The 17916-nt window shown below is 43.3% G+C and overlaps 1 protein-coding gene across 5 annotated transcripts in view; it reads right to left on the bottom strand.

The window, feature by feature from the left end:
• Window positions 1-17916, bottom strand: part of EVA1A (eva-1 homolog A, regulator of programmed cell death) — a 212013-nt gene that overhangs the window by 61406 nt on the left and 132691 nt on the right. Inside the window, exon 1 of one of the 5 annotated variants that reach the window (XM_027749292.2) lies at window positions 13155-13219. The exons of 1 other annotated variant lie outside the window; for it this stretch is intronic. The gene's annotated coding sequence lies outside the window, so the exon portion shown is untranslated. Of the gene's footprint in view, window positions 1-4002; window positions 4272-13154; window positions 13220-17916 lie in introns of those variants that run through there. 3 more of the 5 variants (XM_027749289.2, XM_027749290.2, XM_039380964.1) reach the window with 3 other exon arrangements.

Below are 17916 nucleotides of genomic sequence, written 5' to 3'. Positions count from 1 at the left end.
CCCACAGGATAGACCAAGGAGGCCCAGACTTGTATGAATTAACCAAAAATAACACTTCCAGGGAGGGAGAGCATGATTGAGGGAATTGCTGATGGGTTAGAGGCCTCTCAGCTCCTTCTCACCAGTTCAACTCCAAAAGTTGGGAGGAAGAAGGCAAAGCCTCTGGCTTTGAGCAATTCTGTGCCCTTAGCCAATTTACTGGGAAACAAGGGACTGCCACAACCACCATCACATCAGGTAGCTCCAAGCCAGTGGACAGAAGAACAAAAACTGTCCTTCCTATCCCCACAATAACCCGCTTTAAACAGCTTGAGTCCACAGTGGCAATGCTCAGACTGACAGCGAACTTCAGGCTCCAGCAGCAAGCATGTTTAAAAATAGCCAAAGCAAACAGGGTTCTGTTTGGGGAGGGGAGGAGGCAGGCACCTTTTTGGCTATGTTTGGCCAGCAGCAGGGATACACTCTGGTTGATCCTGACCATCCCCACTACACATCCTCATTGCTATGGCAATGTCCCATAAACAGAGCAGGGATCAGCAGCTCCCCGGAGCAAGGAGGCAGCACTGTCCTCAGGTAGTGGCACTGCATTAGAAGAAGGAAAACAGGAGATTTGTGCAGGCGAGCTGAAGACTCACTAGAGCGTGTAAATGTTACCTTAATTTGTGCATCAGCATTTAAATACCACAAGAACTGGAGCTGGAGCTACAGCATGAGCAAAGCAGATGAACACAGTGTGTCTGACTCAGCCTGGGGAGACAGGGAAGCACAGGGAGCTGGGAAGAACCCACAAGCGTTAGTGGGCCAAGGCTACCCCAAATGCTGCTGCTGTTCCCTGGGAGACTTCCATCAGAAACCAAAGCTGATGGGCAGGCAACATGCTGCTGATGGCTCAGTGGCAGCAGCAGCGCATCCTTGGAGCAGCCTCAGGCAGAACAAGGAGCCAAGCTCAAGCACTGAAGCAGCTCAGAGAAAAGGACCACCAGAGCCATGAGAAGTCACCAGGGCTAAGAGATCTCTCCTGGAGGTCTCAGTGGCCATCATGGGCTTGCGGAGCTGCAGAGGGATCTGGCTCAGGGTCTAAAATTAGCACAAACCCACTGTTACAGAGCTGGACTTGTTCACCCTGCCCTTGTGCAAGACAGGGAAAGGGGGAAGGGAAGCACGTGCTCATCCCACCTTCTTGCAGAATCTTCACAACCTGCAGCCTCTCACAATACTGGTTCCGCCACTGTAGTGGAGTGGCCGCAGAGAGAGGCTTCACTCAAGGTAGTACTTTGGTGAGGTAATCTAAGACAACAGGATTAAACTGAAACAGACAATTTATGTTGTGCAACAGGAAATATTTCCAGACAGTAAAGTCTATTGGGCTCCAGAGCACTTTCCCAAGGTAAGGAGCAGAACTGGAATTGCCATTCCTTGACTCATCTGTCAAGGCTACACTAGCACCATGTGGTGTGGAGAACACGCTCACACAAGGAGAGGAATGGGACGGGGACCTGTCTTTGCTTTTACAGCAGTTCTATGTAAAAGCAGGGACCCAGCATTTGCTTTTACATAGAACAAGTTTCCATTAACAGAACAAAAAGCTGAGATTTAGGGTAAGTCAGAAATCCAAGAAAGTCTTGGTGGTATTCAAGACCCTTCAGTTCCTGTCATGATCTCATCCTGAGTGGGTTTTTCTCATCTTGCTTTCTCCTTTGCATGTGGTAGAAAAAAAACAGGATTAAGGGGCTGATTCTTACCTGCCCTCCACTGCCGTAAATCAGGAGTAACTTCACTGAAATCAGTGGAGTGATGCCATCTTAAAGTGAAGTGTGTTCACATTTAAATCCAAAAAAATTAAGGATGAAATTATGTTCATCTCCAACTATAGCTCCCATAGGTAAAGTTTTAGGATAGTTTAGAAACAGAATCCCAAAAACCACATTTGAGACAGAGGCTCATCTCTCAAGACCTGTATAGACATATATATGGGTGGATTTCTAAGAACTTCAGTTCCAATCCCCCTTCAAGCACCCAAAGCAGCCCCTGAAGCACAGTTAGCCCCTCAGTCCTCTTGTTCAGGCAATGATTCCATTCACCTCAGAGCTGACTTGACTACTGGATCCCTTAAAAAATGCCAGTTTGTCACACCATTCCCTTTCATATTGAGAAATACGGAGCACAGCTCTAGATAAAAATACTGTTTCTTAGGCTCCTAAGAGGTGCTGGGAGCAACTCCTACTACAGCTTCTCTCCTCCCTCTGTTACATGAGCTCATTATTCTCTTGGCTATGTCTCTGCTAGTAAACTAACCCATGCCAGAGCCCATTCTTCAGCCCTGAAGCCAACTGGCACAGCCCTACGCCTATGTATTATTAAACTCTCTTACACTCTCAAACAAGGTCGCCGAATCCAAACTGCCTTTTGGAGCGTCCTGGCCCTTCCTAAATCCCAGCAATACCCAAAGGTCATCTGAGACCAACTAATGTGTATCACCAGCATGGTAGCACAGACCCTCAAGACCAACTCAACAGTGCATATATAAGCCAGCTGTATGAATACTGAAAGTGAATACTTTTTAATAAATCAGTAAGAAGTAGCAAAGCACTTGGAAAGAGTCTGGGAGATGGGAAGACACAAAAAAGGATTTCCTACTCAACTCCATTTATAAAAAAAGGCTTTCATATAGGAACTGTGAAACAAACTGAGCTTTTACTTAGAAACCAGCTTCAGGCAAAGCTGTCAGCAATGTCTCCTGGGTCCCCCATTGCTCATGGCAGCAAGACAAGGGATGCCAAGGCTGGTCAGGGAGCTTGAACTTTCCCCAGCCATGGGAGAAGGTGCCTCTCAGAGGCTGGGGAGAAGGACTGCTGTGCTCAGGGTGAGCCCAAAGCCTCCTTCCTATGGTCCTATCTTGTACCTTCTTCCACCACATTCCCTCTAGGGAGGTGGGAACAGAGGACTCTACTTCAAAATTAGCATGAGGGGGAGTTAAGGGAGCAACATGAATTGAGCAATGACTTGGAGGTAAACACACTGTACACAAAGCCTTAGGATTATTTTTCCCGGGGCCAACTCCAAGGCTTTTATTCCCTCACTCATAATTAGCTGGTAAATATTGTACATATAATTGACCTTTCTAAATGCTGCTGAGTAGCTGGAGGTGTTGGGAGCTAATCCTGCCTGTGAAGACCTGGGCTTGTGCAGCACAGACTCTATCTGCCGGTGTGTAATGCTTTGCAAGTGCTTTTTTTCCCTCCACTTACTGACACATTGAGATTTACTGCCCTGTGTCAGTGAGTTCAAGAAAGCCTTTTAACTCTGAAAGCTCCGGGAACTGGCTCCAGCACATGCTTCAGGATTTATCCGTCAGTTTGTTACGCCTTGTTTGTCCAAGAAACAGTCAAGACTGAACGAGTCAGAAATGACAGAAATAGTACATGAAGTCACAATTGCTCCACTTTAAAGCACAAGCATTTGTGTCATTTTCCTACCAAATAAATATATGTGTGTTCAGCGAGCAAATAAGGCAATGGCAGAGGAAAGGCATCACATGCAGGATTTTACGGATGCCAGCTGATTTGTGCCCACTCCTCTAAGCGAGTGTAACACAAATTCCAGCAAGTATCAGCTCTTTCTGATCAGAAAAGCAATCACCGGGACCGTACACACTCACAAACCCCGTCAACGCTGCCGCAAGCCAGTCCTGGGAAAAACCTGTGAACGCTAAACTGAAGCTAAAAGGCAAGCACGTAAGAGAAAACGCTGAGCAGCCCCTGCTCTTTCCCTCACCTTCACTCACTGCCTGCCCAGTTTCTGTACAGCTTCACGCTGCTTTCTCCCTCCCTTAAACAGCTCTTTTTTCCATCAGTCACATCAAGTCACCAGCGTCTGCAAAAACAGTATCGATGCCAACCCTCGCAGATGCTGAGCTCTCCTGGGGAGCGAGGCGCACGCCGGGCTCCCGTCCCTTCCCGTCCCTTCCCGTCCCTCCCGCACCGCAGCCCGTCGCCCACCCACCTCCGAAACACCCAACGCCAGCATCCCGACCTGCATGGACAGGACCACGGCGTCGGTGGCGAAGTTTGCAAGAGAAGGATGTTTTTGCTCTCACCGCCTCAGGTTCCCCAGCCGCCTGGGAAGTACAGCGAGCTGCCTGGAGAGGAGAAAGTTGTTCCAGCGCTCGCTTTCTTGGCGTCCCCGGCAGCGGGGTCGGGAGCTGAGCCCGTGGGGACGGTGAGAGCAGGAATGCGCCGTGACAGGCGGGAGCGTGAGGTTTGCCCCAGCCCTCTCACATCCTCCCCAAAAGCCGGCGGCCGGGAGGGCGGGCGCCCTGTGCGTCTGCGGGAGGATTGGAGAGCGGAGCGAGCGCGGGAGCGAGTGTCGAGCAGGGCAGCAACAGGAAATGACACAGAAACTTCACCAGGCTCCAATCCAAACTTGGCCCCTGACATGAAAGAAAGGGGAGGCAATTTGGGTAGGGGGGTGGGGGGGGGGGAGGAAGAGAGAAAATTTTCCCCCTCATTAACCAGCGTAAAAATCTGCTGACTGGAAAAGAAAACATCGCTGTGACAAGTTTTATTAAAGCAAGGAATGAAGGGGGGACGGGGGGGATTCCCATCAGAGTTTATTTACTTGAGCAGGAGTGGTGCGATGATGTTAGACATTGAGAGCAAAATGCCATTTTCAGCAGTTTTCTGACTTTTCTAAGCTCCTCGAATGCTCCGTCGTGTGCCCGAGGGCAGCAAGCAGGAGCAAGGTCCCCCTCCCTGCGTTCCGTGGGGCAGCTACTGCCGGCAAGAGCCCGGACATTCTACCTGGGGCTGCGGGCGGTCGCTCCGAAATGCAGCGCTGCCCGCGGCTCCCAGTGCAAGGGGACAGCGGAGGAGATGATGGGCCAGGGCTGCTTGTGGTCCTGTGCCCAGCCTGGTGAGGAGCACACGGCTCCACACGCCTGGGGGACAAGGCAAAGTGGCAGCCCAGGCACTGGCAAGATGTGACAATGGTACGACCCACAGACGTAGAAAATCACACTGCACATGTAGTCAAACCTTTGCTGTGAAGGATGCAAGAAACTGCCTTAATTGAACCGAGTTGGATGGATACTTCAGAATCACAGTCATAAAGTCATTAAGGTTGAAAAAGACCTCAAAGATCATTGAGTCCAACGAGCAGCACCATGTTCACCACTGAGTCATAGCCCCAACTACCACATCCACACAATTTTTAACACTTTCAAGGATAATGACTCTACGATGTCCCCAGGCAACCTGTTCCAATGCCTGACCAGCCTTTCAGTAATGAAATTTTTCGTGATATGCAATCTAGTGGATTGTCTAATAGCATTATTCCTAATCTGTTAGGATATTTTCCTAATATCCACTCTAACCTTCCAGCAAAGCAAATCCTCTGAACACCTCTCTATATACGGGGTACAAGGGAACAACAACTATTGAACTGAGTGGTATTTTTAAAGCATACTTTAGACATAACCCCCAAAATATGTGTCCTCACAGGCAGCCCAGACCTAGCTTGACTTTAGGCTCTTTGTAAATCCCACCTACCATTGCAGTAGGCAGTGCCATAAACCCTTTGATAGGATTTTCTGAGGGGTCCTCTTGTCTTCCTGATTTGATGCCCACACCACTGAAGAAAGGTAGATGAGATGTCCAGACTGTAGACTGAGTAGCAGGTCAAATGGAAACTTTTCACTTGGAAGAAGGTGTATCACTCCTCATCCTGCTCAAAGATGTCCTACCAGATACAGTAAACTTTAGGGACCATGAATCCAATTCTAAGCTCAGATTCAATTCTTTTCTGGAAAGAGAATATGAACGTAGTCATTCTGGTCACAAATTTGAAAGTGGTGAGAGATTTATATTTTTTTTCCAAAAACTGAGCTTTCTGGGGCTAAAGAGGGACTCCCTGAGACCTCTTTATTTCCCAATTAGTTTTATAGGAATATAATATCCCTATTAAAATCAGAATTTTTAGATATTCCTATTTAATAGGTATATTTTAAAGCCAGGGAGATGACTCATTTGATCATTTCAGTCACCTGGTCTGATCACCTGCGTAGCTGAAGCCACAGACTGGTGTCCCAAAACCACACCTGAATCATTACAAATTATGGCACATCGTTCAAGGAGATATCCCAGCCTGAATCAGAGGCTTTCAGGGAAGGATGAGCCATCTCAGATAAGTTATTTCAGGGGGTATCACGCTGTCAAGAAAAAAAGCTGCTTTTTTCATCTGCATTTGTCTGGTCTCACTCTCTACCCTCATCCCTGGCCATCATTCATCAGTCACTCCAGAAAGCTGCAGATCAAGCATAAGCAAGAGAAAGCTGCAGCCCACCAAGGTACAGCCCAACCTCAGTTTACCCTAAGAAGAGCAGGAATATTTCAAGCCCAGGCATAACTTTCAATCAAATATTTCAGTTGAAAGTACCCAAGCCATGCAGCTCTGAGTGGAAACTGGAGCCTGCTGCTCCCTCACCTTGTAAGCTCAACCTTACAAAACCACAGACAAGTCATCTTGTAACCTTGTCCTGAATAAATAAAAATAGCTGAGCTTTTTTAGTCTCTCACAGTAAGAGAGATTTATGGACAAACCACAAAATCGTACCTGTCACTCTTTCAAGATCCATTTCCATTGCATTAAAGTCCTTTTTGAAATGTGCCTACCAGAACTGAATGTGGTATTACCTCACTTATGCTGTAAATTTTTAACACAATTGGACTCCTATGAAGTTGTTCCATCAGAAGCATCTCTGTCTTTGCTGTGCCTTTGTGAATTCAGTAGCGAGCTAACAAGCTGAATTAGGGATTTATTGTTATAGTATCATTTTACTCCAAACTTCAACCTTAAATACAAAACACTTTAAGATTTGGCATTTATACAGTGTTCAACATATGCTTTGATCCAAACAAGGGCTTTGACCTGCCTAACCTTTGGTGTATTTTTTTCACTCCTGTGAATGACTTGAGCACAATCGTAAGGTATCAGTTGTCACTCCCTTAACGAGAGGTTATTTTCAATTAATCAAAGAAATATAAACAGAGCCTTGTATTGAGTTCAAATAAGATCAGAATAGTTGTGTCCTTAAAACAGATGTCTGAGGCTGTGTCTCCTTTCAGATCAGAGCTCATGTACTGTCAGGAAGAGATCTTGCAGATCTGTTTGCTCAACCAGCTCAAAAAACCAATCAGCTCCAAAACCTGACATACTCCAGTGTGGCCCACTGAAGTCAATGAACAGCCCATGATGCAGATTAGGGTAACCAGGCCAAAATCAGATTTGTGAGGTCTTTACAGATTAGAGAGAACAGCAGAAGGGAATTAGATAGCACCAGAGTACTTCAAAGTAAGGCTAACCCTGTATCAAGCCCAGCATACTACAGGTGTTTCCCCACAGTTCTGATTTTGGCAAGGTAAAATAAAAACAGAAAAGGAAGAGACTGCTGGTGTACCTTGCAATGAACTAAACAGGGTCAGAGCTGGCCTTTGGCCTTGAGGCCATCAGGCACAGCCCAGCCATGTGCATATTGGAGGCTAAATGCCCTTAAACCCCCAAAAGCTCTGGTCCATGATAATGTTCAAGCCATGCCAGAGACCTGCTGATGGACTGGAATAAACAGGGACTGAGATAACACTTAACACCATAAAAGTTTTCCAGTTGCAGGGCCCTGGTGCTATTTAATTAACTTAACCAATAAACTAAATATAGCTCATTTCAGAATGACAAGTTACCCAAAAGACCACAAGACTGAAGCCTTGGATAAATGCAAGCTTGCCCTTGTGAGTCTCAGACTTTTCTGCACAGCTTTAATATCCTTATGTCTTGCACTTCAGATACTGGTTTTTGTCTGTAAACTGTCCAAGGCAAGGAGCATATCAACCCCTAGAGCTCTGCCTTTGTCATTCAAAGCACAAGTGTGGTGCTTTGAATAACATAAATCCATGGAGTGGATATATCTCCACTCAGCTGAGCCACCTCAAAGGTAGATCTGAACTAAATAACAGTGCTGTCTCTGTAGTTAGTAAAGAGAGACTGGCACTTGCAGAGGATAATTTGTCCTATCCAAACACAGTTTGAGACAGGTGAGGTGAATCGCCTCTGGAGCTGCCCCTCCTACTCCAGGGATTATGGAGAGAGCCTAGGTAACTCTTTCAGTCTCTGCACCAAATTTTTCAGTGTCTAACGTGAGGACCAAAAACAACATATGTGTTTACCTGGAATAGCAAAACCGATATTTCATATCTATAAAATAAATATCATAATAGTATTGTCATGCCTTTTGATGCCAGAAACAAGTTATCTTGTGTAGCCTCTGAATGAGGTAGACTCTTATTAGGCTATTAGGTTTCATGCAGTTACTGCTGGAGCCTGAGAAGCTGTCTGGCACTGAAAGACACCCTGTCTTCTCAGCAGGGTGTCCAGTCTGGATTATAAAGTGTCAAGAGAGGAGCAAAGCCACCATGTCTTTCATTAACTCATTATCCTGAGAGTAATAAATGACTTTTCAATGTGACTTAATCTGAAATAGATTTCTATACTTGGTTTTGTTGTACTTAAACGTGTGTAACTAAGTATTTCTGCACTAGGTGCCATTTTCTCTCTATAAAAATGCTTAGTATAATCAGTCAGCTTTTTTTGAAAGTTTGTTCTGATAATCTAAACTCATTCACAAACAACACCTGCAGCAACGCCCAGAAAAGGCATGGGCAACACATTTGAGAGTAGTCACTTTGCAATTAGCTTCCTTGAAAATGAACATCGCATTTCCATTTTTACCTAAAAATAAGTGTAGTGGCAGGGAAAAGCTTGTCTCAAAAGGACAGGTTTTGCCTGTTTATTTATGAGGATTTGCAGTGTGAAACTGTTGAGATTTTAGAGTGAAATAACACACTTATGCATTTGGCTGCTGTATAAAGGGAATTAATAAGGGATTTATTTTGCTTGTTTGTGTTGCTTTCATTTCCTTTTTTTTTTTTTTTTTTTAATCCAAATGGCATCATGGTCCATGATGGAAAGCTGTGGGAGCTGTGGTAGAAGGACCTGCACAACCCTGGATAGGGACAGTCTTTTTTTATCTTATTGGTAGACCTATAACTAAAACCACAACATGAATCATGTGCCAAAATACTGGGTTTATTAACTATGCTCTCACCGTGGCAAAACTATTTCTATTTGAAAGAGTATCTTAAACTGCTTACAGCAGCAGGATTAAGGTGTGGTGAATTCAAACAGAAGGAATAGTCTTACATAATTTTTTTTTTTCTTGAATACCTTTCATTTCATACTAGAATGTCTGAATCCCACAAGGAAAACTACAATGCCTCAGAGATGTATTCTTTTCTGGCTTTTGCAATTTCAGAAATCACTGCAGTTTTCATATGTTAACATTAGATTATCTGATATTTTATAAAAAAATTATTCCTATACCTTTCCAGGCATGCCTGCTCCTTCCCATGCTATTTTTGGTATTTATGAAGCCAACTACATGCACCTCACAGGCAAATGACCTTTTAAAATTAATGAAGATCTGTAACATTTACGTCCTATGTATTTTGCAAAAGGAGAAAAGCTGGTTCCATCTTGTCCCCTCTCCCTGCTCTACCCCCACCCCCAAACAAATCGGAATTGTTTCTCTCAAGTCTGTCTCTCTCCAGAAAAATCTGACCTACAAATGGCTTTCTCATAACTCAGCAGACTAGTTTAGTCCTCAGATGGATTTATCATTAACCACATAGGCACATGTTGTCCATTCTCTCTGACCTAATGAATGTGCTATAAATAAAATATCTCTAAAAGCAGGTTTCACCATACTTATCCAAGCTGTTGCTGCAAGTCCTTGTAACTCCCAAACCCACTTACATTAGAAACATTAATCACTTGATTATAATTCAAAGCATCAGCTCTCTACAGCTGAAACTCCCTAGCACTTGACTTTGGCTAGACCTCTAACCTCAACTTATCACTTTCAGGCGTACTCCACATTTTCTTCTCCAATCTGTCACTAATGTAGGAAAAACGTGGGAAGTCGCTTTCAAAAGGTATTTTTAACCTAGGAGTGTCTCATTAAAAAAAGAGCTTAGTATAGAAACTGAAACAAAACCTTTCCCGCTTCACTTAATCGTAGCAATCTGAAAATACCAGAGGTGTATTTCATTTTAAACCAAAGCAATGTAAAGGAAAAGGAAATCCTTTTGGAAAAGACACTGAGAGTGTAATTCCTACCTACCCCACAAATATGTTATATGATCATAAGATTATCTGTAGATCTTTGTATTGTTCATCTTGAATGAAGGAAGCTGAATCAAGCCCTCTATTATTCTGACTTGCCTGCTCATTCATTAAAAGTGTACATGGACAGTTTGGGTTGTTTCTACTTATTTCAGTTGACAGTATGGAGATCATATTCCATCTTGACCAAAGGTTTTAAAAACCCAGAGAAACAAAAGATTAATTTGGGGATATTATTTTTAAACCTCGTATGATTAAGTCTGGAAATAGACAAAGATAAAACTCCCTGAAGGACAGGCACAGCTAATGAGAGCCTGAGAGGAAATGATCACACATTCTCAGTTCTTCTGATGGATGTCCTTCTAGCCTTATTAATCAGACCTTTGTGATGTTGATAAATCACTGAAGTATGATAACAGATGAAGGTGAGTTTGGATGTAAAATGATCCGTGGTGAAGGATTACAATAAAGGAGGAAAAGGAGGGAAAGCCAAATACAGTTTTATAAACTGCATCCTTAGCCTGTGAGAACTTGTAGATAATAAATGTCATTTCTTTTCCACATTATCTAAGAGATTAAGAATTTTTCTCGATGTATAACTGCTGGGAAGCCTCTGCAGCACCTTCTCCAGTTACCAGGAGGTTTATATTACATCAATTGCCTTTATTTTCCATCAATTATGATTTCATTTACAAAGAGGAACTTAAAAGTGCATTTCTTCTTTTAACTTTTTTTGAGGAAGTAGGCTTCAGAGGCAGGAAAGGAGAATCCATGCAAAACACTCATAGTTTTGACCTTCCAAGGTTTGTCAGATTCTGCTTTGAGATTCCAGCAAGTTTTCTAGTATGACCTTATCCTGCTTGAATAATCCTATGTCACAGAGGTGTCAGCAAGGTCTCTACACCTCCAGTCACTCTGTATACAGAGTTGGTTTCTATGTTCAGTAAAGCCACCCAGCCATCAATCTACATGTATCACAGTTTGCAGTTTTCAAGGAAAGTATTTCCCAGAGCACTTAAAAAGTAAATAAATGCATTTGAGGTGCTATTACTGATTAATCAGTTCTATTCTCTGCCTTCTACTAGTGGTTTTTATACTGCAGAATACAGCCCTGGCCATCTGAAGAAAACCAAAGCCATGCTTATTTACTGCAAATTCAAAATAGAAGGTTATTGAAATGAGGCAGCTTGCCAGTAAGGGAAAACTTGCCTTAAGCAATGAAAGACAAAAAGGGGTACCAGACACCTAGGAGAGAAAGGACAGAAGCGCACTGGATGTCTCTGAGGACACTCAACTGAAATACAAATTTGAGTGCTTCACATGTAGCTTTTAATTGGTTTGTGTCACAACATGGAGAGATCTCCAAGGTGATGCCCTGCCGGGCTGGCTGTGCTATGTCATGCTGCAGGACAGCACTTGGTAGGGAAATGCATCAGCTTGGTCCAGATGCAGTGAAATTATGCAAGGGACACGGCTTGTTGAACTGATGAACCCTATCCAGAGGCACATTAGCTTGGATGTACTGTGGGTGTTGTCTTACTCTGTGTGGAGCCAGCCCAAACACGTCCATAGTGTACTGTAGTATAAACTGGGGATTGGGCAGAAATCCTTAGAAGTGACCAGATATTCCCAAGGAAAACAAGGCAAATTTTTCCCTGTAATGACTGCTTTGTACTCCATGAAATAGCAGGGATGGCATTTCTGTTATTTCTGTTCTTGCCAACATTTCTGCATGTAGCTGTTTAACGGGAAGTACTGAAAACACACATGAATGGACATTAAATTACACAATTTCCCTTCAGGCTTTATAAGCCATCATGAGCATGAACAGGAGACAAGTACATGTTAACATAAATTCTAAGCTGAGATGTGTCATTTTACCCATTTAGAAAAGAAAAGAGGGGAGAGGAGGGAAAATTGAGAACAACAGACGAGGAAAGAAAAGAGAAGGGGGAGGGGAACAGAAAGCCCTATAAATAAGCTCTAGCATCTGAGAAAAAAGAAAGCAGAATACCTGGTACTCAGTGTTGCAGTCTGGGATCTGCTGTATATGGATGCATAAGTCTGTGGCATAGATGTGTATCAGAAGTACTGTCCCAGGGAGCACACTCCACTGGAGCAGTCTAACTGCTCTCAGGGAGTTATGTTGGACTTATAGATCTGATTCTTGCCATATGATCCTTGCCAGATGTCTGGCTATAGACAGCTGATCACTAGCAGACTATCTTAAGATAGACTTCAGTTGAGTCTCATCACTTCCATCCCAAGAGCACTTAATTCTTACAATGCAAAGAATTGAGTGCTTGCAATCAGCATAGAAATATCCTTAAATTACACTTTCATGCTACAAAGCCTCTGCTCTTGAAATATGAAGGCAGCTCAAAGAAATAAAGGGGTATCCAAGCGCTCTTTCTGTTGCTCTTGAATGAAGTATGGTATAGATTTCTAGCTCTGGATTTAGGCCTGGAAGCACATCTGGTGTTTATTCTTGTGTCTCTCCTTGCATAGTTAGATTTGTGCTACATTAAAGAAATCATAACTTCCACAAATATCATAAATTATGAAGAAAATTCCTGGCCTGAAACTAAATATTATTGTTTATTATGTTAGATTGAGACTGAGTCCTTCAAAGGTCTGACACCAAAGCCTTTAAGTGTCTGCCGTGGAGCCTTGGACTGCCATAGCAATGTTCCTGTAAATCTGACCAAAAATCCACCATCCTGAGCTACACATCAAAATCTTCCCAAACCACATGGTTGGTCTGCATTCAGCGCAAGAGCAAAAAAACAACATATATTAACCAGGAGTCACCTCACTGCAATATTCAACCAGAATTCCTTACCTGCAGGAGGGGAGGAATTGCAAAACAAGAAAAAGAGGAGTCTTTGGCAACACAGAACAAGACAAAAGAACAACAAGCTCACCTGGCACAGGAGGCTTGGATAAAACACTACTGGCTTCCAGTGACAGTGATGTGATGACTGGGAAGAAACCTTCTCTTTCCTGACATGATATTTGTTAAGTTGAATAGCTAGAAAAACCTTTAAAATTGAAGGTGGAGCTACCTCTGGTCACAGAAACAGCCCTGTCTCCAGCAGCAGCACTGCTGCTAGGAAACATTACATAAGTGAGTTCATGCCAGGCCACAATCAGAAGACAGTCAGAGACACAAACACTCTAGCAGGCATTATTTTTCCACTGCACAGCCAAAAGTAGGCAATTTTTTTAAAACAGTAAAATCCCACTTTGGCTGCAGACACTGTTTATTAATAGGATGGCTTTGTGGTCAGTTTGCACCACTGACACCAACACCATCTTTGCTGCGCTAAGTTGATAATGACATAAATTTTCAATGAGCAGTTATTTAAATTAAGACACTGGGAGACCTTCTGTGGAAACCTCCCTGTTCTTGACACCAGAGATCTGTTCCCAAATCCACTCAGCTACTTATTCATGACTGTGTCCCATGTGCTAGAGAAGAAAACAGGAGATCAAGGATTCTGTTCTTAAAAATTAAAAAAGTAATAATACACAGAGGAAGAATGAAAGCCTTCATCCCTCTTATGTAGCACTGTTGAGGCTTTCTCATTTCTAACAGAGATCACAAAGGAGAGAGAAACAGAGTCCCATGGAAGTACACACTTCTTGACTCAAGGGGCTCAACAAGGAGTGTTTGCTCTGTGGGGAACCCACAAGGCAGGAGTAAGGTTTCCCAAATGAGGCTGCATCATAAGCCCAGAACTAGAAATGCTCACAGACCTGGAATTGCACAGGAAAACCATAACGTGGCAACAAAAAGGTCTTCACAAATAGGAAACTTTGGTAACTGCTGCTCTTAAGGGATTTAGTTAGATGCTTCTGATCATGTCTTGTCAAGGGCTAATTGTTTTCAGTATTTCAGAGTTGCATTTCTACTCTTAGGAAGGTGATGAATTTGAGCAAGAGGCTTACTATATAAGCAAGATGTCAGGAAAAAACCCAGGACAAATAAAACCTGTCTGACATACTTGAAGACTATAAGTTTTGCCCCAACTTGTTAGCAGATGGCAAACTATTCTCCATAACTCCAGCAGGCATCAAAACTGGTCATTGCAAAGAAGCATGGTCATGCTCTGGGAGAAATAACATGAATCCCTCCATTTATAACACAGCTCTTCTTGGGTTTTAGCCATTAATCATTGGCCCATCTGTATACCCAGAACTCAGCTTTGCCAACATGTCCTGGACTCTGAGCTAAGATTCCTGAATCAAATATCCCTTTTTCCTGACTTGAGTACAGTAACATTTTAACCTGAAATCCCCAGTGCCTCAGAGAATCTTTCTTTCCAACATGCAGTAGTAGAGCTGACAATGAACACTGGTGCTAAGCTCTCATACCTACTGTTTTTGACCAATGTCTGTCAGATTGGGCTGGATAGATAAATACAACTATGGGACAGGTATGGACATAGAGATATCTGATAAAAGAATCTCATCCAGCTGAGAACATCATGGCACATCAAGTCTCTCCTCCACTGTCTATTCCAGTTTCCTGAAGAACACTGAAATTCTATGCCCTCACCTTTGTTGTCTGCACTCAGGACGTCTCCAACACATAGTCAAGGTCCAGAAGAAGAAAATGGTTAGCAACTGTGATCCTCTGAATCAGTGGAAATAGAAAAAAGTGTCTCATCAAAATGGTGGAATGTATTTGTTTAGGAAGTGCAGACTACTTCAAATGTCATCTGCTTTCACTAAAGGTACGTGGTTCAATTCTTAAGCATCTCCTATGCGAAATAAAAGTGTAGCTACTGCTGCATAAAAAAATAAAAAACATTTCTATAAATATATTACCAACCAAGGGAGGGACAAAGAGAATCTCCATCCTTTATTGGAAGCAGGGGAAAACATAAAGGCAAAGAATGAGGAAAAGGCAGAGGTACTCAATGCCTTCATTGCCTCAGTATTTAATAGCCAGACCAGTTGTTCTCAGGGTACCCAGCCCCATGAGCTGGAATACAGGGACAGGGAGCAGAATGAAGCTTCCATAATCCAAGGGGAAATGGCCAGTGATCTGCTATACCACTGACACACACACGTCTATAGCAATCCACCTGAGGATACTGAGGAAACTGTGGGAAAAGCTCACTGAGCCACTCTCCATCATTTATCGGTGGTCTTGGCTAACCAGGGAGGTCCCAGAAGATTTGAGGTTGGCAAATGTGATGTCCATCTCCAGAAGGGCCAGAAGGATGATCCAGGAAACTACAGGCCTGTCAGCTAACCTCGGTGCCAGGCAAGGTTATGGAACAGCCCATCTTGGATGCAATCACTTGCATGACAATCAGGGGATCAAGGCCAGCCAGCGTGGGTTTAGGAAAGGTAGGTCCTGCCTGGATAATCTGGTCTCCTTCTGTGACAGGTTTACCCACTTAGTGGATGAGGGAAAGGATATTGTTTACCTGGACTTTAGTAAAGCCTTTAACAGTGTCTCCTACAGCATTCTCCTGGAGAAACTGGCTGCTCTTGGCTTGGATGAGTGCATGGTTCACTGGGTAAAAACTGTCTGGATGTTCGAGCCCAGAGTGATGGTGAATGAAGATACATCGAGCTGGTGGGCAATCACCAGTGGGGTTCCCCAGGGCTCAGAGTTGGGGCCAGCTCTGTTTAGTATCTTTATCAACAGTCTGGACGAGGGGATCGAGTTCACCCTCAGTCAGTTTGCAGCTGACATCAAGTTGGGTGGGAGTGTTGATGTGTGGGAGGGTAGGAAGGCTCTGCAGAGGGATCTGGACAGGCTCGATCGATGGGCCAAGGGGACCTATATGAGGTTCAATGAGGCCAAGTGCCGAGTCCTATACTTGGGTCACAACAACCCCCAGCAGCACTACAGGCTTGAGGCAGTGTCTGGAAAGCTGCCCACTGAAAAAGGACCCAGGGGTGCCTGTCAGCAGTGGCTGAACATGAGCCAGCATGTGTCCAGGTGGCCAAGAAGGCCAATGGCATCCTGGCCTGTATCAGAAAGAGTGTTGCCAGCAAGAGCTGAGGTACATGGTTTAGTGGTGGTCTTGGCAGTGCTGTGTTAATGGCTGGACTCTGCAAGGTCTCTTCCAACCTAAATGTTTCTACAATTCTAAAATATGTAAGAGGATACACATTTCACAGAAGTCAGACCACCTTAAAATCCTATGAAAATAATATGCTGCACTTAATACACTCCTCTCCAGAGGGGAGGTTGTAAAAACAACAGTTGAAAGATGCATGATCATTTTGCCTAATGCACTAGTGGAAGATATTCCAATGCTCGTCTGACAGGTGCAGGAAAAGAACAGAAAACAAAACAGTTCAGGCCGGGTCAGGTGATCTTCCCAAAGATTTCTCCTGTCTCTTCTCTCAAGAAGCACATACCCAAGAGATTCTGTATGCAAACTGCTGCTCAGAAGGGAGTATGATACAATAATAAAAACCAACAGACACATCTAGAATAGCATTAAAAATTAAAAGCCCTTAGTGAAATCCAGTAGCTGCTGTATGTATGCCCCCAGCACACTGCAACACAATGCTTTTCTGAAACTTTGGGAAGATTTTAGAAGGAGGTAAATAAGTGGATGCTCTCCATACATCACATACATTAAAAAGGGGGTAATCATCACAGGCTTGTCTGCTACACGCCAGTCCTGGGCAAGAACACAGAACATCTGTGGCAGAGCTCGACCAATAAACAATTAATATTCGTCAAAAATGTGTAATGGAAAAGGAATCTTATTAATTAATCCAGTCCTAGTTTTGATGAGCCTGGTTGAAAAAAAGTAATAGGGTTGATGTAACAGGCTTCTGAAGAGCAACAGAGTTGAATTATTGAATAATAAACTTGGCTGGTTTAAAATAAACATAGTACAGTGTACATGAATTGGAGACCAGCTGATACCTTTCCAAATTAAATAGTAAATGGCAAATGTTCACTCAGCAACTGAACTTTCAATCCCATACAGATGCTGGCTTACCAGGTGCTGTTTATTATTTTTATTGCTGGCATGGGAGAAAAAGTTAAACTATTATTTAGTAAGTTTGCGAAATTTTGGGAAGTGGTATGGAATAAAGAGGACAATAAAGCAAAACAATCCAGAGAGGAATTCAATAAACTGCACAGAGACAACAGTGTTTCGGGACAGACATATACAGAGTTCTGAAGGTAAAATTAAGAGATTTTGTTTCTCAAACATGAGAAAGGAGGCCAGAAGCAAACTGGTAAAAGTCTAGCAAGGGATAGAATCTAAGTGGTTTAATACAGACGTCTTCAGCAGCATAATGCATGTACTAGAGATGTAATATCAAGTAGAAGAAGCAAAGAAATTATATCACATCCCAACGTGGCATTGGCACAACTGCTGCTGATGTTCGGAGCCTATTTCAGAGGCTGCAGGTTCTAAGGAACTAAAAAGAATTGAGGGAAAAGACACAAGAATGAGTGAAGAATCGGGAAACTTCATTCTGGAGAAAGACATGCAAAGATTTACCTCTTTAATTTTACAAAGAAAAGACTGAGACATTTCTTAATCACAGATTATAAGTATTTAAAGAGAGAATTAGAATTAGCTAATGAGGTTTCTTCAGCCTTAAAAGATCAGCAATGGCCAATAGCTAGAAGTTAAACCTAGACATTCAAAACAGAAATAAATCCAGTTTCTTTGACAGTTTTGCAAGGGC

Source organism: Pipra filicauda, unplaced genomic scaffold, assembly GCF_003945595.2.
Source record: "Pipra filicauda isolate LSUMZ 115617 unplaced genomic scaffold, ASM394559v2 scaffold209_size2725305_pilon, whole genome shotgun sequence".
NCBI classification, from domain to species: domain Eukaryota; kingdom Metazoa; phylum Chordata; class Aves; order Passeriformes; family Pipridae; genus Pipra; species Pipra filicauda.
Note: the sequence above shows the minus strand (reverse complement) of the source record. Positions and strands in the feature narration are given on the sequence as shown.